Below are 23,641 nucleotides of genomic sequence, written 5' to 3' on the forward strand. Positions count from 1 at the left end.
ATAGTACCTGTGTCTATATTAATAATATAACTTTATTTATATTCTCTCTTTATGTGTATCCATACTATACTTACTAATATTATAAATGGGAAAGTGTGTGTGTCTGTTTGTTTGTCCGTCTTTCACGGCAAAACGGAGCGACGATTTGACGTGATTTTTAATGTGGAGATAGTTGAAGGGATGGAGAGTGACTTTGTGTCTCTTTCTAACCCCCCACTTTCCTAAAATGGGGGAGGGGGAAGGTAGTATGGCGCATTCCACAATTTTGGAATATAACGCGAGCTAAGCCGCGGACAAAAGCTAGTAAGTATAATAAAACTTTATGTAAAGACTTATGAAGTTACATTAGCTGTCTGCACAGGGTGGCTAGCCGAATGGCACAATCGCTCACGAAATGCTCACGAAACGAAGCGCTAGTAGATATCTATCTCTATCGCGCTTGCGTATTGGCGCGACAGAGCCAGCGGCGTATCGCTTTCGTTTGGCGTCGGAGAAATGCCATTCGGCTACGGGGCCTGGCCCTGATAGAGATAGATATCTACTAGCGCTTCGTTTCGTGAGCGTTTCGTGAGCAATTGTGCCATTCGGCTAGCCACCCTGGCGTCTTTATAAATAGCAATTCAGATCCCATGTGTTGTTTAAAAAAAATGCCGGCTGACGTTTCGAAATTTACAAAAATATTTCACTGAAAACTTAAATTTTTGTAAAAGGTGAGTCTCACAGTACACGATATGTTATACGATCAACATATGATAAAATAAGTATAATTACTGTAGCTAGTTTATTTACCTGTATAGGCTGTAAATATATACCATGTTATATTAATATTTAGGTTTACATGTAAACCTTTCTGCTAAAATAGAATTCTCTATACGTGTTTATTTATAATTAAGCTGTTTATTTGATGAATCATTCCGATGACAGTGAAAGTGACCCCGCCTCAGTCATAAAAAGTTACTCTCTCATCAAGTTTAGGTAGCACCTACTTACATTTACTGTAAAACTGATGATAACTAGAGTAAACACGAGAACGTCAGTTAACTAATTATGCATTTGCATATTATGCTTGACACAACAGGTGTTACGCCACACTATGAGATGGAAGTGCACGGATATGCGTTCATGTTCGCATGTACGAATGTTGTTTCAAATCGAGCGTAAAATGCGTCCGGGCGTCCGTGCATTCGCTTGCGCCATTCACTTTCACGTCGCACTGAGTTCTGGCCGCGTAGCCAATCATGTAAACTTCGTAACGAACGAGACGCAACTATCGATGATGCGCTAATATGAAACTTATGAAAGAGCGATAGAAAACCACGCGTTACATTATCGTAGCGCAAGCTAGCGTCACCTTGGCTATGCCGGCTGGGCTCGCCGCTGCCGGCACGGCGCTTGGGGCTCAGCCGTGTACGGCTACAGAAAGTGGGCTGCAAAACAATGCCTTACACCAGTTTCTCTCCTGAGAAAATATTGTGTGTCAACTTATCAATGTCCGCTACTCAGCCCGTATACGACAAAACATCGTATTGTTATTTGCTGTTTTGTATGTTCTTCTTTCTCTATTGAATTATTTTTCAGCCAGGTCTTTTAATATAATAGTTATAGAAAACTTTTAAACTTAGATATAAATATGATTTTTTTGGGATATATTTATTCAAGTCGATATCTTAATCTACACCTATCGTGTACTATTGATCCGGTTAATTACTTATATGTATTTTTATATTTCATAACCCACAAAACATGAATTATGTTTATCATTTTTTATAAAGTATTATTTTCACTGCAGTAAAAGCTGACTTTTGAGCTTTTTGAAATTATCGAACGAGTTAAAATAATAGTACAACGAAAGGCGACCGTTTAGGCACGGCCGAGATAAGAATGGGTTGCAGCAATACTAGCAATTCGTGTGAGGTAACGGATCTTACTAGCGGACTTACTTCTGTCGCGGTGACTTTCCCATAATTCAAACCAGTTTCAAGTATTACTCACAAAATGTTTGCATAAAACACAGGTAAACTTTGTTCTTGAGCTTGCAGCGGAGCTTAGATAATCTGTACGGTTAGCACATGATTGCCGATGCCGTGAGATAGATTACACGTCTTCTTCTAATTGTATTACTTAATGACATAAAGACGGCTAGTCTATCTAGCGGCGACGTACTCTCGCGGCAATCATGTGCTAACCAAGCTATAAATATAAAGATGGTTGTCTTACAAAAATAAGACAACCTCATCAGAGGAATCATTCACTTGGTTCTCTGCAAATTAAGTAAATATAGTCAAATTCTGCATTAAGATTGTCTCTATTTTTTACATCCTCCAAATGTTACCGGAGTGTTCCTAGGTCAGTGCTGTATAATTTAGGAGTTAAATTAAAATAAAGGTAAAGAGAACTTCAAGTAAGTACAAAAAAAACAACACTTGCTATGTGTAGATACCACTTTGGTTACTTACTGTTATAATATTGATATATTTAACAACCTATTGTTTTTCTAGTTTTTTTTATAGTGGTTATAAATTCATAGATGTCATCCATACACATATCATATCATCCCATCCCTTCTACTATCTCCAGTTAAAAAAACACGTCAATTCTTCACTTCGTTTTGCCGTGAAAGACGGACAAACTAATAGACATACACACTTAATTAAGATAGAAGACATCACAATTAAACTACATATCATTAGGTAGGTGCTAAAACTTTAAACTGAATTGATATATACGGCTCTTGATGTTGGCAACTGATATGTACCAGGATTTGCAGTAAGTAGACACTAGTTTTATAAACGTACTGTGCTATCTGACCTTTCAACCCAGAGGTAAAACTAGGCTCATTGGAATTAGTCCCGTTTTCTGACGATGACATAATTTAATATCGAATGACCTTTGGTAACATGAAGTTCCGAAAAACTCATTGCTACTAGTTTGAACCCGCGACCTCCGGATGGAAGGTCGTGCATTTTATTATTATACGGCTGGTCTGATAAACGCAAGAGAACTGGAATGATTTTGTAGGTAACTCATCCCTAAAGAACTCTATCCTCTATATCTATCCTAACTGCAAGATATAAACGACATCAACGCGCATCGCCTCGCGAATCCTGCTGACGGTGCATGAGACACGGGTATAAAATTAAGTGTGAAAGACGTAGTTTATCCTCTGAGCTGGAAAGATAGATTACAAAAAAAAGTGATTATAAATAATCGTTAAATTTCTTAATATTCTGTCAGATTTTAGCCGATTTGAAATATATTTTTTAACACATTTATTAGTCCCCATCATGGTCATTTTTGTTAAAACACAATTGATGATGTGTGTCACTAGGAATTAAGGGAACTTCTGAAACAAAGCTTTTGTTTTTTTACACCAAAAACCAAACATTTGCATAAACAACTACTGATGATGACATTGATGACCACGATGGAACTCTCTCGCGACATTAAATTTATTGTACGCTTTGAACATACAAACATTGTCTCGTTGGAATCAGTAATGTCAACTGATTACCAAAATGCATATTGCTGCTTCCTAAAGTAATGGAATGAGTTTTTATGACGGTACAAATATGTCGCTACTTGGTTTTAGATTTTGACGTTTGTTGCGCAAAGTCGATTTAAATTAAACAGCCTAAGCCTCTGTCGACCTAAGTTTATTTATTTTTATTAACCCTTAATTTGGCAGAGACTCTGGTGACATAAATTTTCCGATTTTACTTAATATATTGAATAACAGGTGTTTTTAAAGCGTCCGAAAAATATTTAAAAAAATCTAGATTTATTAGTTTTGGAAAAAAAATATGTCCGCCACAGCGGACTCTGCCAAATATTGGGATAAATTAATATGTCCGCTGAGGCGGACACTGCCAAACATACGGTCATTTAAAATAAACAAGTATTTCTTAACATATATTTATTTTAAAAATTAACAAATATAATAATTTTGTATGAAAATCAAACTGACACATATTTATAGTCAAATATCATTATTTTAACTTTTTTCCGACTTTTTGGCCAGGTTGCACAGGCCGTGATCACGACAGACTGATGTGACAGTGATGTCCCAGCAAAATGTCGTCGAAGATGTAAACAACACAAAACTACCCGAAATTAATTATATCAATGTTCGGGGCAGACAAAGAAATTATAAATTTTGATCTACCCGGTTTTCTTTAATGTTTATTGCCCCTCGCGCGATATGTAACATTCACAATATCCGCGCACTACGTATACCTAAAAGTGCCAAAATTTTAACTGCTTGGTCCAGCACCACACGCTGTTGGATTAAATAAAAAATCTAAGCATAAAAGCAGGCCACCAAAACAAGAAAATCAAAATAATAAACAAAACAATATAATAATTTGTTACAACACGTGTCACCGCAACATTGGCATAGTCCGCCACGGCGGACAAATCGTATTTAGTATATATTTGGCACTGTCCGGTGCGGCGGACAACTTGTTTAGATGATGATTATGAGTATTAGAAATTGAGAAATAAATTGAAAACATAACCACTTGCAACTATTATGTAATATATTTTATTATTTATACAACAGAAATACCCTGTTCTTACAAAAACCAAAAGAAAAACGCATAAATATTTTGCTAAAAACAGTTGACTTCTGATGCGGTGCCATCTTGACGAGTAACTGTCAAACGAGTGTTGACAGTGGTCAAATAGTATTTTTATACAAAGCATGTATCATAAAAGAGTCTCTTTCCATATGTTAAATTAAATAAAATTCTACCAAAAAAGCGAAATATTTTTTTTTATCACCTGTCCGTCCCACCGGACTTTGCCAAATTAAGGGTTAACATGTTCTAACACAGGCGTTCATTGTATGTTGGTATTTGGTATATAGTGATGTGTTATATATTGTTGTTGAAGCCATGAACAATATATTACCTATGTCAATTTATTAAGCTCATACTGAACTAAGTATAGAAAGTGATTTCATTCCTACACTATGCGAGACAATAACAAAATAGTCAGCATCTGTTAAGAACTTGTTTGTTTTTTTTATACCGCAGTGAATTCTAAAGCAGTAATTAACATATGTTAGAATCCTTACAAAATGTTACCTTAAGAATATTCTTAACGCGGGAGCTAACTGGTCAAGTAAGCATTCCCGTTAAACCGGATTTGTGTTATTTAAGGAAGGAGTAAAATATCGCTTTATATTTTATTTTCCTGTATAAATTCTGTCTTAGTCAATAATATGGTAAAAATAGACAAAATTGTGCAGTCTGTTGAGTGGTAATATGAAAGAGTACAGGTGTTTTGTGCTTACATATTTTATTAGTTAGCAATATTTTTCATATTAGCCTCATTTAATGTGCAGCGCACTGATGGTACAAGCTTATTAATCTTATACATTAAAATATCGATTCTAGATCTAATATTATTAATGTTCGGATAGTACATTATACTCGTTTAAGTGTGTTTTCACATTTACCTGCCTATTGACGCATAAAATGTAAATTTTAGGAATAAATCATTGAACCGAATTGAATATCCGATCTGATATCGAATTTTGGAAGGATTTCAAAGGCAAAAATCAAAGATGGCGGCTTAAATGTATTGGATATCGGTCCTACATCCGATATCGGATCGGATAATGTGAAAACGCACTAACTGACAAGATGCTTCAATATTTTCGTCTGAATACTTAATTTGAAGTGACTAGATAGGTACAACACATATAATACAGGTATGTACATATAACGTAACGGCAATTACGTAATTTTATAGTACTGAACCCTCTTGTTACCAAATGCTATTTATTCTACCTCCTTATGAATCTTATGATCTCGAAAAAAATGTGCAAAATCGAAAATAATCGATTGCGCGAATCGTTTGGTAGCCGTATCATGAACGGTACAGGTAGTACCTACCTCATGCGTTTACCTCATAGCGGTACCGTCCCACAGTTTCCAAGGCAATAGCGGACTCAAATGTTATGCTCTTGATGTTATCACTGCAAGGTTGTTCGAGTCACATAACTGTTACAGTATTTATAGAACGTGTAACTTTGAGCAATTCACGTATGTTCTTCTTATTAGAATATTTATTTTCTTATTCGATTTAAGTAAACGTTATAGGTATGTAGTTATCGTTTTGTTTCTGAAATATACTTAGTATAGCAATATGTATGTGAAATTAATACCCACACCGATCATGGTGTACAGATCATAATGAAATTGGGGAGGTTTTAGCAAATATCTACTGTAAACTCCAGTAAGGTTAACATTTGCATGTCCAGAGTCATATTGATATGTATTTTTATTTTCTATATTGTGTATTACTACTTCCTTAAGTCAATTGCACACAGACTAGCTATAGGTACGACATTGAGCAAGATTATGCGCCTATCATAGCTAATCGTTAGCTGACGTTATCTTACATTAGGTTAAGACCTTCACCTTTTTCGTTTACACTTAATTACCTACATTAACATTGAAATAGGTACGACACCCACTAATAATTACAAACAATACATTGAGGCACTTTATTCGGCCCTTGTTTGTTTATTTTCTTTCTGACTCTTCGAGATCATATACACATTACACCTCTAAGAAAAAAAAATAGATTAAGTATATTTAAGTATTATCTTTAGTTGTGATATCTAGAGTATTTACAACTCTAAAGTTATTTTAGTTTTTCTTATTTTTTGTATCAGTTTGTATTTGTTTTTTCACCACGTTTAATTTTTAATTTAAAGTAGCTTTTAAGTTTTGTAATCTTGACATGTAAAAGTACCCCTGTGGCCTACTTCCTGAATAAATGTTTTTGATTTAGAAACACTAATTAGAATTGTCAACCTATAGATACGAGGTTACGTTTAAACTTCATACGGTTAATAATCATAAGTCATTAATAATCAACATTAACGCTTTTTAGTTTCAGATTTCCCAATTGTTTGTTTTATATTGTAGAGTTAGCTTAATATAGGTAATAAATTGTTAACCAGGTCACTCGCTTTTTTGATCCCTCTCATTCAACTCTTGATTTAAATACTATTGTTACATTTGCGTTCTCTATGGAATAGGTACAATAATCTAATAATTATGTACAATAATCTAAGATGGTATAAGTTATGGCCTGTAATTTTCATTACCAATAAAGAATGTCTATATCTAGGTAAGGTACTCATATAACATCAAGAATTTTATTAGTCTGACAACCTTCTGCGAACCTTCTAATCGACCTAGACCTACGTTATTTAGATCAGTATAAGAGAGAAAGTCATTGTCTTCGACTATTTTGTATTGAAGAAAATGTTACAAGTAAAACGAGCAAAGATGCCGCCGGCTCTACTTAAACCTTCATTAGTTTAAACGACAAGTGTTACAATATAATATTCACACTTAAAGCAGTCACGCAACTCATCACAAAACTGTACACGCTTGATTGTTTCATGTGAGAAATGAGTAAACCGTACATTTGTATTGAGCGCATGATTGTCATTGGAAGATGGATGGGTGACGCGTGAGAGTATGGGACTGTTCCGTCATTACGGAGGTATGGAGGAGTGACATAACGGGCCCTGCAGGCGCGCGACCGCGCGGCGACAGGTGCGCGGTGCGGTGCCGCGATACACCGACCCCGGGCCCCGCCATATGTGGTCGCCGGAGTTATCGTTAGCCGCTACCTCAATTTTATTGCTTAGCATTTTATCGTTTAATGTAGTTGAGAAGTAATATTGTCTTATTGTCTAGTTTCTAAAGCCTCGATTCAGAATATGTGCACGATATAGGTACAAGTATATGTAGAAAGCGGAGTTTTGCTCTGTATAAATGAAAAACGTGTCCCATGTAAATTAAAGCCATTTGAATTTTATAGAGTATCAAGCACGAGAATATAGCGTCACTCCTTAATAGTTAACAGGCATATAATTTTATAGTTTTAAAGCCTCCAATTAACAGCGGTATCTTAAAAACATACCGTGCGAATTAAACATAAATTTACAACAACAGTAAAGAATAGACTCTATGTCGAAACGTTACGAGAAAATATTCTTGATCATAGCTGATTACAATTAACCGCTTTGTGGGAATAAATTGCATTAACAACAAAGGAACCTTGGCTTCGTAGACATTTAACAACAGATGATACTACATGCCTTTATTAGTGTATTTTCGACTATTGTCTCGTATCACATACCTAATTAAGTACCTACCTAATGTATTTTACTACATTCTGGTGAAAATGCACTAATTAAGCACCTGGCAAAAAATCATGTAGTGTTATTGTAGTTATTCGTAGAATAATCATGTTTTAGTAAAAAAAAATAGCTACTGGAAATATGGCTGAACAAAGTTATTTAGTATTTACTAAATATTTATATTTAATTATTTACTACTGTAATTATATACCAATAGTTACAAAGAAGGATAGACTTGTACTAGTGTACAACGGTAAAGAGTTAAATATTAATTTATGATAAACTATTTTCAAGGCTGATTTTCACGTCATGGGCGTCACGTCATCATCTTTTAATTTTCTCTTCCATTCTTGTGTTACCAGTCGAAACTGAACAAAAAGTTCAATAATCCTAATCAGATATTGAATCCCCCAGACGATTCGCAAGTATGCGTGACAAAGCATAGTTCAAATTAGCTGCGACGTTTTCGCATTGTAATGGACAATAGTTTTGCTCGCCACAAGAATAATTTAACGAATCCTCTGTTTTTACGAAGCTGTAGCATCCGGTACGCCCAGGTTACGGCGGCCAGTTGGAGGTCACGTCTCGATCCTCATTAAAATTTTGTTTCATCTATTTACGCACGCAGTCTGAACTGAAGTGTGCGTCTGTAACTTGATTTGAAACTGATTATTCGTATCAAAATTATACGAAAATTATTGCATTGCACGCTTAACCTTATGTGTACCAACAGCTTCCACCTGGAAGAGCACGACACAAAATAGATTGATTTGTGGCGAAAACATAGGTACTGGAAGTACTATTCTAGAAGGGCCGACCCAGAGCGATATGGGAACATAGCCAGAATAAAGAAGAAGAAGGACCTTATATGATGGAAAGTAACATATATATAATTATGTATGTAAGCAATGGAATTTATTAAAATTATTGTTGTTTCTACTCAGAGCCTTGTTTGTAGCTTTTTGGCGCATAGTTTTAAAATAGGTATCAAATGGGTATCTATTAAACTTTTACATGTATAACAAACGATTAGACATTGTTAATCTCTTTTATTTCCTAATTACAGCATGGTAATTATTAAATCGAATGCGTAGTCAATTCTACACGTAAACAATCAAAAAAGGACGCTTCAGGCAGGACTTATTTATGTGCTGAAATTTCGTTATGCCCATAACCACATTAACATTATGTTCAGTCTCACAAGTATGACGTAATCAGGATCACACTGATTGATTACATAGTGTTTTACTAACATCCAAACATTTAGTTATACCAGTCAAAAAAGCAGAAAAAATATTTTTTTATAAATAACTATGTGTAGTGTAGGTATATCTATGTAGTTAGTTTCAAGTTTCAATGCCAGTATAGCAATTAGTTAACCTAATAGGCCAGTGTTCACGGATTTACTGGTATTTACCAATTTCGCTAACTTTTCAAGGTTCCAGGCATTATTCAGAATTAATCAATTTAAATATTTGACTACGCTGTTTTACAGCATTCATAACGCGTATTATATTAAATTAAAGATTGGCAGTTGCACTTGATTGTGTCGTGTAACAAGCGCCCTGAGATAAATGTTGTGTTTAAAATGCTTTTAAAAATCGATATAGGTACACGATATATATATCAAATAACGAGATTTAATTTTGTAGAGATACCAATGTAAAATTCAATGAAATTTGACATTGATATCTCTACTAATTTTGGGGCATGGCATCATATAAAAAGACTATCTGATACTAGTCAAGATTTATAATTTAATAAATATGGGTGTTAAGTTTTATGTGGGATATTTAATTTTAGTTTGATTTTAGGTTTATACTTGCGAGTACCTACTCCTATTTTTCTTGTCTCAAGTTACTTCGAAGTTTCAACGTATGTACCATCGCAATCAAGCAATTTAGTCACGTATGTCAAAGCGAACAGTTATGCATAAACAAACCGATTCGCCGCGTCCCACGGTTACGCGGTTTCTGTGTACAGGTATATCTTCTTTGTACTCTGAGTTTCTCTTTGACAATCTACATCTTCGTTTTCACCCCTATGTAGTATTTTCAAATGATAGAGAAGGATAACGTTTCAGCACCGTACAAGAATATGGACAAGATACATGTTTGATAAACAATCAGCTTCGTGTTTACTGTTAGATGTTTATTGTCCCATACTCTTGTACTGAACCCCCCGAACATAGTGGATGCCTTACTTGCTAGGACTAACTATTGACTCAAATGTTAATTGGAAGGATCATATTCAAAAAAACCGGCCAAGTGACAAACTTTCTTTCAAACTACCTAGTAAAAATAATCTCATAGGCACTAATGAGTATTATAGTGTATAGCGCCATCTCCCGGAATTTGCTAACTAATTTGCCTTTTACTTTAATTTAAAGTACGATATACATCCGCAAGGGTGAGTAAATTGAAAGTAAAAATCTGAAAAGTTTTTTGTGAATTAAAAAAAAGTATTCAAAATACAAACACGATTATATTTTTCCTGTAATATATAACATAAAACCAATGTTTACTAAAATTCTCATAATTTTTCGTTGGTACTTCGGAGATAAGGGGGGGAACGGTAACATTTTCCTTCAAAATAAATTTGAGCTCTTTCCAACGATACTTTGCCCCCCTTTCATTTTGGCCATTTTCTACAATTAAAATTAATATATTTAAAAAAATTATACTTTCTATTTGTAGAGGTTTAAATGTTCACAACTATTCCAAATTTCAAGTTGATAGCATTAGTAGTTCTCGAGATATTTAGGAATGTGACAGACGGACAGACAAACGGACAGAGTCGCACCATAAGGGTTCCTGTTGTACCTTTTTGGTACGGAACCCTAAACTAACCAGCCAAGTAAGGCATATGATAAACTAGCCAGTTTTTCATATGCCTTACTTGAATTAAAAAAAAACAACAGATTTAAAAACTGCTACTTCCGCTTACTATGCTTACGCCCACTCATTACTCCGCTACGGTATACTCCTTTGGGGTAATAGTACAAATTCTAATGACCTGTTTATTTTACAAAAAAAGTTTATCCGAATATTAGCCAATAAAAAATCATTAGAAAGTTGTCGACTAGTTTTTAAAGACCTAGGAATATCGACCCTCCCTTTATACATTTTCTAAATCTGTAAGTTTGTAAAATTACATAGTTCTTTCTTATTACAAGCAAAAGACCGACATGCAAAGCCTTTAAATTTACGCCATAATAACGACCTTTCCCTGCCTACCTAACTTAACAATATTTCATTCTGGACCACAAATGATGTGTATAAAAATCTATAATAAACTACCCCTCTCCATAAAGCAAATAGAAAAAATACATATTTTCAAAAAAACACTTAATAAACATCTTGTACAAAAATCTTATTATACACTGCAGGATTTTTTTGATGACATACCTAGTATCCATGAAGTCTATAATACATATTATGTGTTCCGTTCTACGTCGGAGATCTTGATAAGAGAGAGTGCATCACCTTAGTTGACCGATAGATGCCGCTAGCGTCTATAATGAAGTCGCTCCGTTCTGTTTACCGACTGCCGTGACGTCAGTTCCGTCTCCCCTCCCTGCAAACAGAGGAAATCGCGCGCGCCTCGACCGCCGCCGTCACATTGTTGCGTCGACCGTCTGACCGAAGGTCCGTATACTTTACTTGTCTTGCAGTATGGGCCGCGAGAATTAATTTCTACTTACGAAATTATTTCTTTTCCTTTGGGCAGAACTTAGAACACTGTTTTCTTATTTTAAATAAGATTTCTCTTTTATAAAAATTCCGCAACGGAATATCCGGATCAGTGTTTTTGATTCTACCCACTTTTTATAAATTTTTCTTAATTCTCTGCCCATACTTGCTCAAATCGTTACCAATTATCAGTTTTTATACTAGTGTTTGCGTTTTCGAGATTAAAGTAGAAAATGCACTAGTTGCAAACGTGTTTTTCCTAAACAGTGAAAACATTTTCATAATGAACGGTAACGGAAGTCGCTCCGCATCCGAGGAGAGGGATCGTGCTTCGCGTTCTTCGCGCGGTTCGCGGCGACAGCGCTCAGGGAGCCCGGAAGAATACTATCGTCGGGCGCGCAGCCGGAGCCGCCGCGCCGGCCGCTCGGCGTCGCCGTCGCCGTCGCCGGAGCGCGCGCGCCGGGGCCGCGGCCGCGAGCGTAGCCACGCTCCCAGTAGCGCCTCGCACCGCTCGACGACTTCGGGACTGGAAAGGAGGTTCGAGTTCCTATCGAGCCAACTGGTGAGCCAGCTCAACGATATTTTAGCTACCCACGTGGGCGAGTCGAACACTACAGGGATGCCGCCCCCGCCCGCCGCACAGGCGACCGAAGCGGACGCCGCATCCACGCCGGCCGCCTACGGGGCGCCACCGACCTCGACGGTGCCGCCCGCCCCGGCGGCGCCACCGCCCGGCCTAGCTCGGTCCGCGGCTCCTCCGCTGCCGATTTATATGCTAGCGCCCACCGTACCGCCGCCCGCGCCGGCGACCCCCGCGCCGCCGCTGTCCACAGCGGCGCCCTTGCTGTCCGGCGTGGGCCCGTGTGCTGCGATGCCGGCATTTCCGGTCCGCGTGATCCCGATCGGCGCGCACGAGGGCGGGCAGGTACCCGCCGCACGGCACGAGCAGATCGCCGACCTCTCGGTATCTATCAAGGAACCGGCCATCGCTAAGGCGAAAGCGGATCGTGTCGCCAGGAGCTGCGCTCTATCGCGCCTCGACTGCCCGGAATGGAATGCGGTACGTTATGCGGATACCCAAAAGAAATATATAGCTTCTCCCGGGTTCACGGAGGTGCAGATCAACGAGGAGCTCCGCCGTTTCGAAGGCCCCTCGACCTCTCGAGGCTCTCGTGCGACACAAACGGAACGAAGCTTTGCCGCACTTTCCAATGCGATAATCGCACAAAACGAAGCGCTCAACAAAGCCCTGCAAAACTTAATAGAGTGGTCCGCCACACCGGAAGCAGAGCCTGCCGGTGCGCTCTACTGCAAGCTGAAGGACCTGTTCGACAACGAATCAGATTACAAGGTAATCTCTCACGATATCTTACAGATAGTCTCCGGGAAACGGGCCGAAGCCATAGCAGAGCGAAGATTTGACCTACTCCGTTCCATGAAGGATAAATACGTGAAGGAGGACATAGACAAGATTCCTCCGACGTCGGAATACATCTTCAACCCCGAGAAACTGAGCGCCTACGTGCAGAAGATCGGCGGCATCGAAAAGGTGGGAAAACAACCTACGCATAACTCCTTCACTCGTCAGCGCTCTCCTGCCCAGGGTTCGACTCCCAAAGACAAACCCTTTCGCCGACAGGCCTCCAATAAGCAAAAATCGGACAAGACGAGATAGAAACCATGACACGAGAAGGAGTTCTAGAGCCTGCGCCTCTTACCCCCAGCTACATCTCGCCCCTCTTTCTGCTGCGGAAGAACAACGGGAAAGTAAGAACTATTTTCAATCTAAAGTCTCTCAACCAGTATCTGAGACCCTCACGCTTCAGGCTGTTCAATCACTGTCATATGCACAATTTTCTACAATCCGGAGACTGGCTAGCGAAATTCGACCTAAGCCAAGCATACTACCACGTGCCTATTCTGACTCAACACAGATGCTTTCTTCGGATAAGCTATCAAGGCCGACTAATGCAGATGACATGTCTCCCGTTTGGAATCTCCGTCGCCCCCAAAATATTCGCGACACTATCAAATTGGGTGGCACACTTTCTGAGATCACGTGGTCTTCGCACAGTAGTCTATCTAGACGATTTCTTAATCGCAAACCAATCGAAGAAATCACTAGCAAAGCAGGTACTACTTGCCAACTCGACCCTCGTCAACTTGGGATGGCAAGTAAACTACGAAAAATCCGTCACAAGTCCCACACAGATCATCGAGTTCCTGGGCATCACGTGGGACACGCGTCACAACACTCGATCGCTGCCGGTAAAGAAAGTAAGTTCTCTTCATCAAGACCTACGGAACTGCCTTACTTCCGAGTCACTCACACCAAAGAAGACACGAAGCCTCCTGGGCCGCCTCAACTTCGCGAGCTTCGTGGTCCGCAGAGGGAGGCTGCACTGTCGCAGTCTACAGCAATACCTCAGGCAGCTAGGAGTAGCCCCACGTCGCCAACCACCTCGTGTTCCAGAGGAAGTCCGGCAGGATCTCCATTGGTGGATCGACAACGTGACCCAAAAACCCGCATTCACGAGGAGGTAAGGACAACGAACTTTATTGTCACGGACGCATCGGATCACCAGTGGGGAGCAGTCGTCAACGGAAAGCTGTTAAACGGTCAGTGGAGCCACGAACAGAAGGCTTGGCACTGCAACCTCAAAGAGCTTTTCGCAGTTTTCGCAGCATTGTCATCAGAAAGTCAACACCTAAGGAACTCCAGGGTCGTGCTACAATCAGACAACCGGACAGTTGTAGCCTACATAAAAAACGAAGGCGGGACCAGATCCCCTCCTCTCCTAATGCTGACACGAAAGCTACTGACATTAGCGGACCACCTACAAGTGAAACTGGCTCCCTACTACCTACCAGGCCGGTACAACCCCGAGGCCGACGGACTGTCAAGAGGGCACTGCGCCCCCGAGTGGCACCTGCGCCCAGAAGCCACAGAGAAAATCTTCGCACACTGGGGCACCCCGTCCATCGACCTCTTCGCCTCCGAGAACGCCCACGTGGTATCACGGTATGTCTCAATCGACTCACTCGACTCGAACGCCTGCTATCACGACGCTTTCAGCAGCTACTGGCACTACGACCTGGCATGGATCTTCCCACCTCCCAGCCTCCTGCCACGGGTACTGCACCACCTCAACACTGCGTCAGGTCAGTTCATCGTGATAGCTCCCAAATGGAAGAGACCGTTCTGGAGGCCAGACCTGAAGAAGAGGGCAGTCACGAGGCCACTGAAAATCCACAACCTCCGGACGGCCCTAGTGGACACATCGACAAACCGCCCTCCCGCACAAATCAACGACCTGAGCATGGAGGCCTGGCTAATTTCGGGTGGGACACCGTGACGCAGGGCTGGTCGGATCAAGAGAGAAGCTTGCTGATGTCCCACTGGCGTGCCTCTACGGTAAAAACGTATACGCCAATATGGCGGAAATGGTCTCTGTGGTGCTCAAGGAACAAAATAAACTGCCAGGCGCCCCCTCCCAGCGAAGTAGCGAGATACCTGGCACACCTATTTCTATCAGATAAGTTAGCTTACAGAACGATACTCGTTCACAAATCTGTGATAAGTGCCGTGTGTGAACCTCTATCGGACTCTAAGCTTTCCTCTAACGCTCTAATTAAGAATATTTTAAAAGCTATATCAGTAGCAAAGCCACCGCTTCCCAAACCCCCAGTGTGGGACGCTAGAAAGTTGATTAATTACCTTAAATTAACTAATCCTAATATAAGTAGCTTGTATGACGTATCTAGAAGAGCTGCATCTCTATTACTACTAGCATCGGGCCGGCGGGTCCATGACCTTACCCTACTTCACATTAGCGCTGAAAACTTCTCAGATAACCTTAATTCTATAACTTTACGTCCGAAATTCGGTTCCAAATCAGATAATAGTTCTTACCAACAGTCTAACTGGACTCTCTTAGAGGCTCCGGATCAAAATATAAACCCAGTATTCTGGATACGTCAACTTATAAAAATCACAGAAAACGTCAGGGGACTCTGCTCTAACTTATTCGTGTCAACCAGAGCCCCATCCAAGCCCGCCTCGCCCACGATGATTGGAGGCTGGCTAAAACGTCTCCTAGCAGACGCCGGTATCGAATCTACACCGGGTAGCTTCCGATCCGCGGTATCGTCACTAAATTGGCTAGAAAAGTATCCAATTAACGATATCCTGGCTAAAGCTAACTGGCAACACGAGTCTACCTTTAGACGCTTCTACCATCGGGATATCCGCGGATCGGACGCGAACCTTACCGAGAAGTCTCTCTCAAATTTATTTAATGTATGATTATACCTTAGGGTTATGTTTCTTTACTCTTTATTATGCTTAATCATAACAGACTACTATGGTCAATTGAATATATATGCGTTTCAAACTACTCTTATTTTAAAGTTATTTACTTTCCTAGCCAATAAGCGTAGCCCTAACGCTCGCGCGCCTGCTGACCCGCCACCAGGAGATAATAAACAGATCTCTTATCAAGATCTCCGACGTAGAACGGAACACATAATATAAAAATTTTACCTTCCAATAAAATTTGTATTATGTTTCCTGATACGTCGGAGATCTGAGTAATGTCTTCCTGGCAGCGTCATTACATAGACGGTACTTCTCCTCAACAATGTGACGGCGGCGGTCGAGGCGCGCGCGATTTCCTCTGTTTGCAGGGAGGGGAGACGGAACTGACGTCACGGCAGTCGGTAAACAGAACGGAGCGACTTCATTATAGACGCTAGCGGCATCTATCGGTCAACTAAGGTGATGCACTCTCTCTTATCAAGATCTCCGACGTATCAGGAAACATAATACAAATTTTATTGGAAGGTAAAATTTTTATATTTAATTGTAATGTGATAAATAATTTGATCTCGTTATTGTACCTAGTAGTAGTTAAGTACCCAGGTTAAGATTCCTGCGCCCTTGCAGGGTCCATATTATGTACCTAATTAAGACCTAATATGTATGCAATAAATGCTTATGACTTATGACTCTTATGAGTTATGACAATGCGGATATTAATCTCTGCATCCAGTGAGAGATTATTGGTCACGGTTGAACCCAGGTAGCAGAACTTTCAACAACCTCCAGGTCCAGAGGCAGATCATCCAACTGTATAGTTGGGTCTCGATTTGTGCCTTGAGCCATTACGACTGTCTTCTTGACGTTAATGGACATGGAAAAAAATCGGCACGCCGCATTGAATTTGTCTACCATACTCTGATGCTCCTCCTGAGACGTAGCGACAAAGGCAGCGTCATCGGCACATAGCAAGCTGTCAACATACAAATCCTCGCGGTACCTCTTGGATTTTAAGAGTGAGATGTTGAACAGTTTACCATCCGCCTTGGTCGCCTTGGTGTAGGTGTATGCCTTGATTAGTATCTCCGAAGGCAACTGCAGAAGTACGGAGAAAAATATCCCAAACAATGTAGGCCCCAACGCGCATCTCTGTCTAACTCCCCTGCGCATTTAAAATGGAGCCGAGATGTTACCGTTGTAGACAACAGAGCCTTTCATATCAAGGTGACAGAGTTGGATCAGATTTAAGGGCCTTGGAGGACAGACAATGCTTTGTAGTACTGTGTACAGACCTTCCCTACTCGCCGAATCAAAGGTTTTGCTTAAGTCTACAAATTCAGCCAGAAGAGGAGCCTTTTGCTCTCTGCACTTTTCTTGGAGCTGACGCAAAGTAAAAATTATGTCAGTAGTTGAGCGGTTTGCCCGAAAACCACATTGGGACCTGGCCAAGATGACACGACCAAGCAGTTTCCCGACAATGCTCAGCAAAGTGATCCCAACGGTATGAGTTGCAGTTGCCACGGTCATCCAACATTTAACGAAAAAGTTGTAAAGAAGAATGCACTATTATCTATTACGTCTCAATACTACACCAATTGAGTTCTCTTTGAAGGTATTTTCTAGTCATCGAAGGTTCGGTTTCGGTTTCGGCTAGTTTCGACCAAAAGAACATGTTTCGGTTTCAGCCAAAAAACAAACAAAATTATACTTTTGGGTCGCGTTGGGATCACTTTTCCAGGATTTTAAAAGTTCCTGATATAAAGGTGATATTAAGCATTCAAAAAATAACAAAATGACAAATAGTGGACTCGTAAAATAAAAATAAAAAAACATTTTTTTCCATTTTTTATTTTTGCACTTTGTTGACGTGATTGATATACATATTGGTACCAAATTTCAGCTTTCTAGTGCTAACGGTTACTGAGATTATCCGCGGACGGACGGACGGACGGACGGACGGACGGACGGACGGACGGACAGACAGACATGGCGAAACTATAAGGGTTCCTAGTTGACTACGGAACCCTAAAAACACTTAATATACAAGACTATGAGTAGGGTCTAGTTAAGATGAGTAAAAAAACGATTTTATAAATTTTTTTGGCCGTTTTAACAAATTTTCAAAATTTTCGGTTTCGGTTTCGGTCGGAAATCAGCCAAGGCCGAACCTTCGTTTTCGATTTAGGCCAGAAAACATGTTTCGGTCGGTATTTTCTACCTCGTTATGCATATTAAATATAATAATCGATTGTCTTAATTTATCATTTTCACTTAAGTATGTACTTGTTAAAACAGTTGAAACATAATTTAACCACTCAGAACTACTCATCGTATTATAGCCATTGAAGAGTAAAGTTTAAGTGCAAGGTGCAAAGGCTGCACATTGTACACCCTAAGCGTTCATATTTGTATTTATTTTATGCGAATTTATTGACCCAACCGGCAACCGACTTAGCAATAAAAGCTTTTGCGGTGAAAGTTGTTACGGCTTCAATTTATAAGCATCCATGTTAGTAGGATAAATGACATATATCTATTATGTATACCTATACCATGGAATTATATCTAAAGATATGTATGTTTCGGTGGTATTGGCTGTTAGGAATTTCTCCCAAAGACTAAGAGATTTTCTTTTGTCATTATAAAATCACACGGGTTTGATGAGTTGTACAGGTCACCAATTGTAATTAATTTAGTTTAGTAAGGAAGATTACTATTAAAGAACATCCTCCTGATTACTATTAAAAATTGCATCAGAGGTGACGACAACGCGCTGCCGGTCGACGCAACGCGGGAAATCAGCTATCCCGATATGGTCAAGTATGTGCCATGTTCTGCATGCCGTGTGTCTTACATAAGCGTTGCGACTCGCGAGGCGCCACCTAGTTTAGATGACCGCCGTTATCTAACGCTTCCACTGTCACAAATATATGTATCGATAAGAACTATACTTTAGCAATAGTTCCAATACTAACATTACCTAACTATCTAAGTTTTACTAAATGCTTTCATCGGTTGAGACTGTACTATTACTAACATAATATATTCTGTGGTTTAGGTGCTTGGTGCTTGTACTGCTGTATAATATGTACGAAAATGTGTCATGACAACCTGAAAAATATATGTAAGAAGACATATATTTTTCAGGTTGTCATGACACATTTTCGCAATTCTAATAAGATTTTTCAGTAAATCCAAAGCAATTAGTGAAACTAACCTATACTGTATACCTATTCTTTAGGTATTCCGTGTTTAAGTCTCAATACTCTCAATGTTAATGTATCAAGTTGAAAGTAAAGAGAACAAATAGGTAGGTAGTGTAGAAGAGAATGCGAGCGCGGTCGCGGGGTCGAGTCGTGTGAAGTTGCGACATAGCTCGATTCAGGTTTGTATGGAGAGAAAACTATAGCAGTTCCAACCTTGAGATCATCGGTGAGTGTAGGGAATATAGTGTGCGGGGCTCATTCCTCCCGGTTGAAGCAATCCGCCTTCCCTCGCCGGCAGGCGAACAGCCGTTAGACAACTCCGAGGAACTCGCAACACACCGGACTGCGGTACTTTGTAGCGATACACTGTTTGCTGTACAGCTAAAAACACACCATCACTTCACTGCACGCACACTCCAGGGATCGGAGCAAACCGTTCGGAAAACGGGCACTCGACAAACGAAGTAGCGACGGCCGATCGGCGATTGGGCGTACGACCAGGTTTTTGGTCGGACAATGACTGAGCGCCAAGTCGCAGGCTGCGGCGCTCGCGCACGCCCCCGCGCCCCGCTGCGCCGCGCCGGCGCCTGCGCCGCTGCAACCTCGCCCTCTACTTCCCAGCGTTGCCCGGTCCCGCTCTACGTTGCACCAGATAATAAAACTGCAAGGGCGCACGACTCTCAAACTCGTTCGTCAGCTTGCAAAAAATATTACCACCTAAACTGGTATAAGAATTAAAAAAAACTTACTGAAATTTGCTTAGCTCCTTATACACGTAGCAGTTGCCCGGTTGCATTACATTTAGACAGCAGGAGATTGTTCTTAATTGGTCATCCATTATTCATATTCTATCGTACCGATACATCTATATTGTGTGTGAATAGTACAAAGCATTCACGTCGCAAGCGTTTATCTTATTTAAAGCTAGGCCGCCCGGCGGATGCGCCCAATGACCATCCTTCGTTTTTTCTCTCTACCAATTACTGCCGGTTTTTCGTAATGGCTATTGAAAAGCACAATTGTGGGTAATAATAGACCCACAATCGAAATGAGTGTGTTAGATTACGTTGCTTTATCATTTTAATTCGAAAAAAGTGAAGTAATGATTCATTGTGTACACGCTCGCGCGAAATTAGATTTAGAAACGCGCAGATACCTACATATATCTACACATCTGTGTCTCATTTCATTATTATGTTAAGTAGGTTCAATTTCAGTATCATACTTAGAGAGTAAGTATTATTGGATTATCATTAATAGGACATATTTTTTGCATTACCTAACTCTAGTTTTTTCTTATCTTAGTGTTTAAATATACAAGACAATCAATCGCATGAAATTGGGATCAAACACTGAATAACTGCTTACAGTTATGTTATGTACCTGATAACCTGCAATGATTCTGGTGAGGTCTTGCTAGTAGTTAATACATACCTATAATAAATATAATAATCCTATGCAAGAAACTTAATTTCACCATAAAATAAAGTGATGCAAACCATTGCGTCATAACATAAAACAATGAGATTTTTTCTGGCGCTGCCTTTTTTGTGGCTCCATATTTTAGACATAAACGCGCGCCGACACAGCACCGCCGGGATAACAAATTAGTAACGGACACAGTCGCTACCGAGGGCCCTCCGACGAATCACTATAAATAGATACCATTCATTTAACGCTGTCGACGCTTCCTTGGAGAACTTCATTTAGCAGGGAAGGTCTTCATAAAAACACGTAGCATGTGACATCACGAATTCAGAATCAATTAAACATCGAATTAAATTGCTTACAAAGTTCCAAATAGAATATTATATAAGTATGTACATTAATAATTTTCCGTGATAAATCTAAATTCACCTTGAAGGGAGTTACATATTTATACAGCCCACACACCCGCCTCGCTCTATGCTACTGGATCCAGTATCACCATACTGGATGATTGCCGAATTTAGTTTTAATATCCTTGTTGAGTATATTCGCCTCGCCTGGTATCGTGAGTCATTTTATTGAAGCGTTCGCCGACCTGTTTATTTTACCAAAGAAATCACATCGTAAAGAAAACCAAGCTATTCTAAGAACAGTAACTTCCCTTCCTTCAAGTTGTATTTTTATTAAAGAATTTACAATCTTACTAGCATAGATAATATATTAAATTAGCCCTTAGCTAAATTTAAATTGTTACATAATGTACGTTAAAAAGTAGGCCTGAAATGTGATCTTCACGCGATATATAGTTTGATAATGATGTTTTATATAGAGCGAAAGAGTCACTCAGTACGTAAGTTTCACTGCGGTTTAGGAGCATTAGGTATGTCAGCTCTTATTCAAGTACTTTACGGTGAACTTTACTCAAAACACCTACATTGAAAAGAATATAATGATCAATAATCAACTCGTTTCTATAGGTATAACACGTTACGCAAAAAGCTGCAATAAAAAACCGATACGTTATTGACATGACAGCGGTTACTTTCACTGGCCTCTAATAGACACGAGGAACATAATATCAATCAATCAAAGTACCAATAAAAGACAATGAGTAAACGCACGCTCAAAGAGACATCGCATCGTAATGCATTGTTACTTATATTTTAATACTAATAAATATCAGTATAAATGATTAATGTATACTTAATTCATAAATATTGTTAAAACTCTATTAAAGTGTTACGGAATATACGATACGTGCATTGTTGGCGGATTTAACCAACAGACTCACGACTACAGTAATTGACATAGCGCTGCATTTGCGTTTCTGAGATAGAAGATAGTTCATCTGTTTTACGAACTGTTACTGCAGTAAAGTTGAGCAAAACAATAGCTAGCTCTTTGAATGCATATCTAACTGTAGAAAGCGATTATAGTTAACATCAACAGTCGGGTATAGAACCGTTCTTATTTCTAATTCCCAACGGTTTGAATGTGGTTGTTTTCCACGGCGGGGCGCGGGCGCGGCGCGTAGCGGTGACCGCCTAACGGTCGCGGAGGTACTCACACTCTTAGGGCACTAGTTGTTCCCGGCTACCGAGGTACTACACCGAAACAGAGAATACTTGCTCGGATACAAGTCATTACCATAGCGTCAGTGTCACGGTCGGGCTGCCATCGCAATCATGCCGCCATCACACAAGGTTGCAATAATACGTGTGCACGTAACGTTATGCCATACCATAACCCCGACGCTACTTGATATAATTGAAGACACACGACACTGAGACAAAATAGCAATTTGTCATATATGAATCGTACGTACATAGATACATAGCAAATCTTGCGAATTAATTATGCTTTCTGTACTAACAGGTGTACCTATTAAACTAATAGAACCCCAATTCGATTGTTCCACCGACCTTCATTTTTGGTTTCCGAATGTAGGTAAAGGATGATTCGAGAACGAAAGATAAAAGTTAAGTAAAACTGAAATATATATATAATATATAATGCACTAAACAAAAAGTGACCTGCAGGGCTGTGAATGCTGTGATGCCTGTGATGCTTGCAATTTTATCACTTATCAACGTGGATAGGTAAGACACCTGTCACTCTCACACTAACATACTTGCCAGAACGTGACGGATACTTTATCCACGTAGATAAGTGATAAAATTGCAAACATCATAGGCCTGTAGGTCCGGGTAGCCGCCGGATACAAAATGCAATCAACATGCCCTAAAACCAAAAAAAACTAACAAAAAAAAACAAAGTAAGCCGAAGATGGCTTGTGTTATGAGTATACCTACTAGCATTGATTTTCTCTACTCATGCTTGGAAATAAAATAAACAGCAAGTATCTCATAGTCCCATGACGTTGACAAATTCGGCTGCACGACTGTACTTCATACACAAAAATATACTTCATACACTGATTCTTTCTTACAGCAGTAGGTTGTATGACCAAACCTCTTTTCTTCATTCAACCTTTACGCATGTTGACCGTCCTTAAAGGTTGATCATTGTTGATCAACTTAAGTGGTTTTAAAACAACTTTTACTTGCGAATTAAGCTTCCTTATATGCAGTGAGGGGACATGTCTCGAAGATTTGGCACAGACGCAGTGGGTGTGATTTCGCCAGTCTGCGCCACTTTCTCCGTGTGGCGCAACGAGCCCGCGAACATATGCCGCTGCCGCAGAACATCCGCGCGGCGCTCTGTGACATTTTAAAACAACACCTAAATACCAAGGCAGTCCGCTTTATCTCTCAAATACAGCAAATATAACAAATAACTATAAGCAGTATATCTGCTTGTTTTTCCACAT

General features: G+C 39.8%; 1 protein-coding gene across 1 annotated transcript in view; it reads right to left on the bottom strand.

Moving 5' to 3' along the window:
• LOC125227790 overlaps window positions 1-19,885 on the bottom strand; it is a 141,226-nt gene extending 121,341 nt beyond the window's left edge. The window contains 1 exon segment of the mRNA XM_048132131.1: window positions 19,597-19,885. The gene's annotated coding sequence lies outside the window, so the exon portion shown is untranslated.
• Window positions 19,886-23,641: the final 3,756 nt, after the last annotated feature.

This window comes from Leguminivora glycinivorella, chromosome 7 (assembly GCF_023078275.1).
Source record: "Leguminivora glycinivorella isolate SPB_JAAS2020 chromosome 7, LegGlyc_1.1, whole genome shotgun sequence".
In the NCBI taxonomy this organism is placed as follows: domain Eukaryota; kingdom Metazoa; phylum Arthropoda; class Insecta; order Lepidoptera; family Tortricidae; genus Leguminivora; species Leguminivora glycinivorella.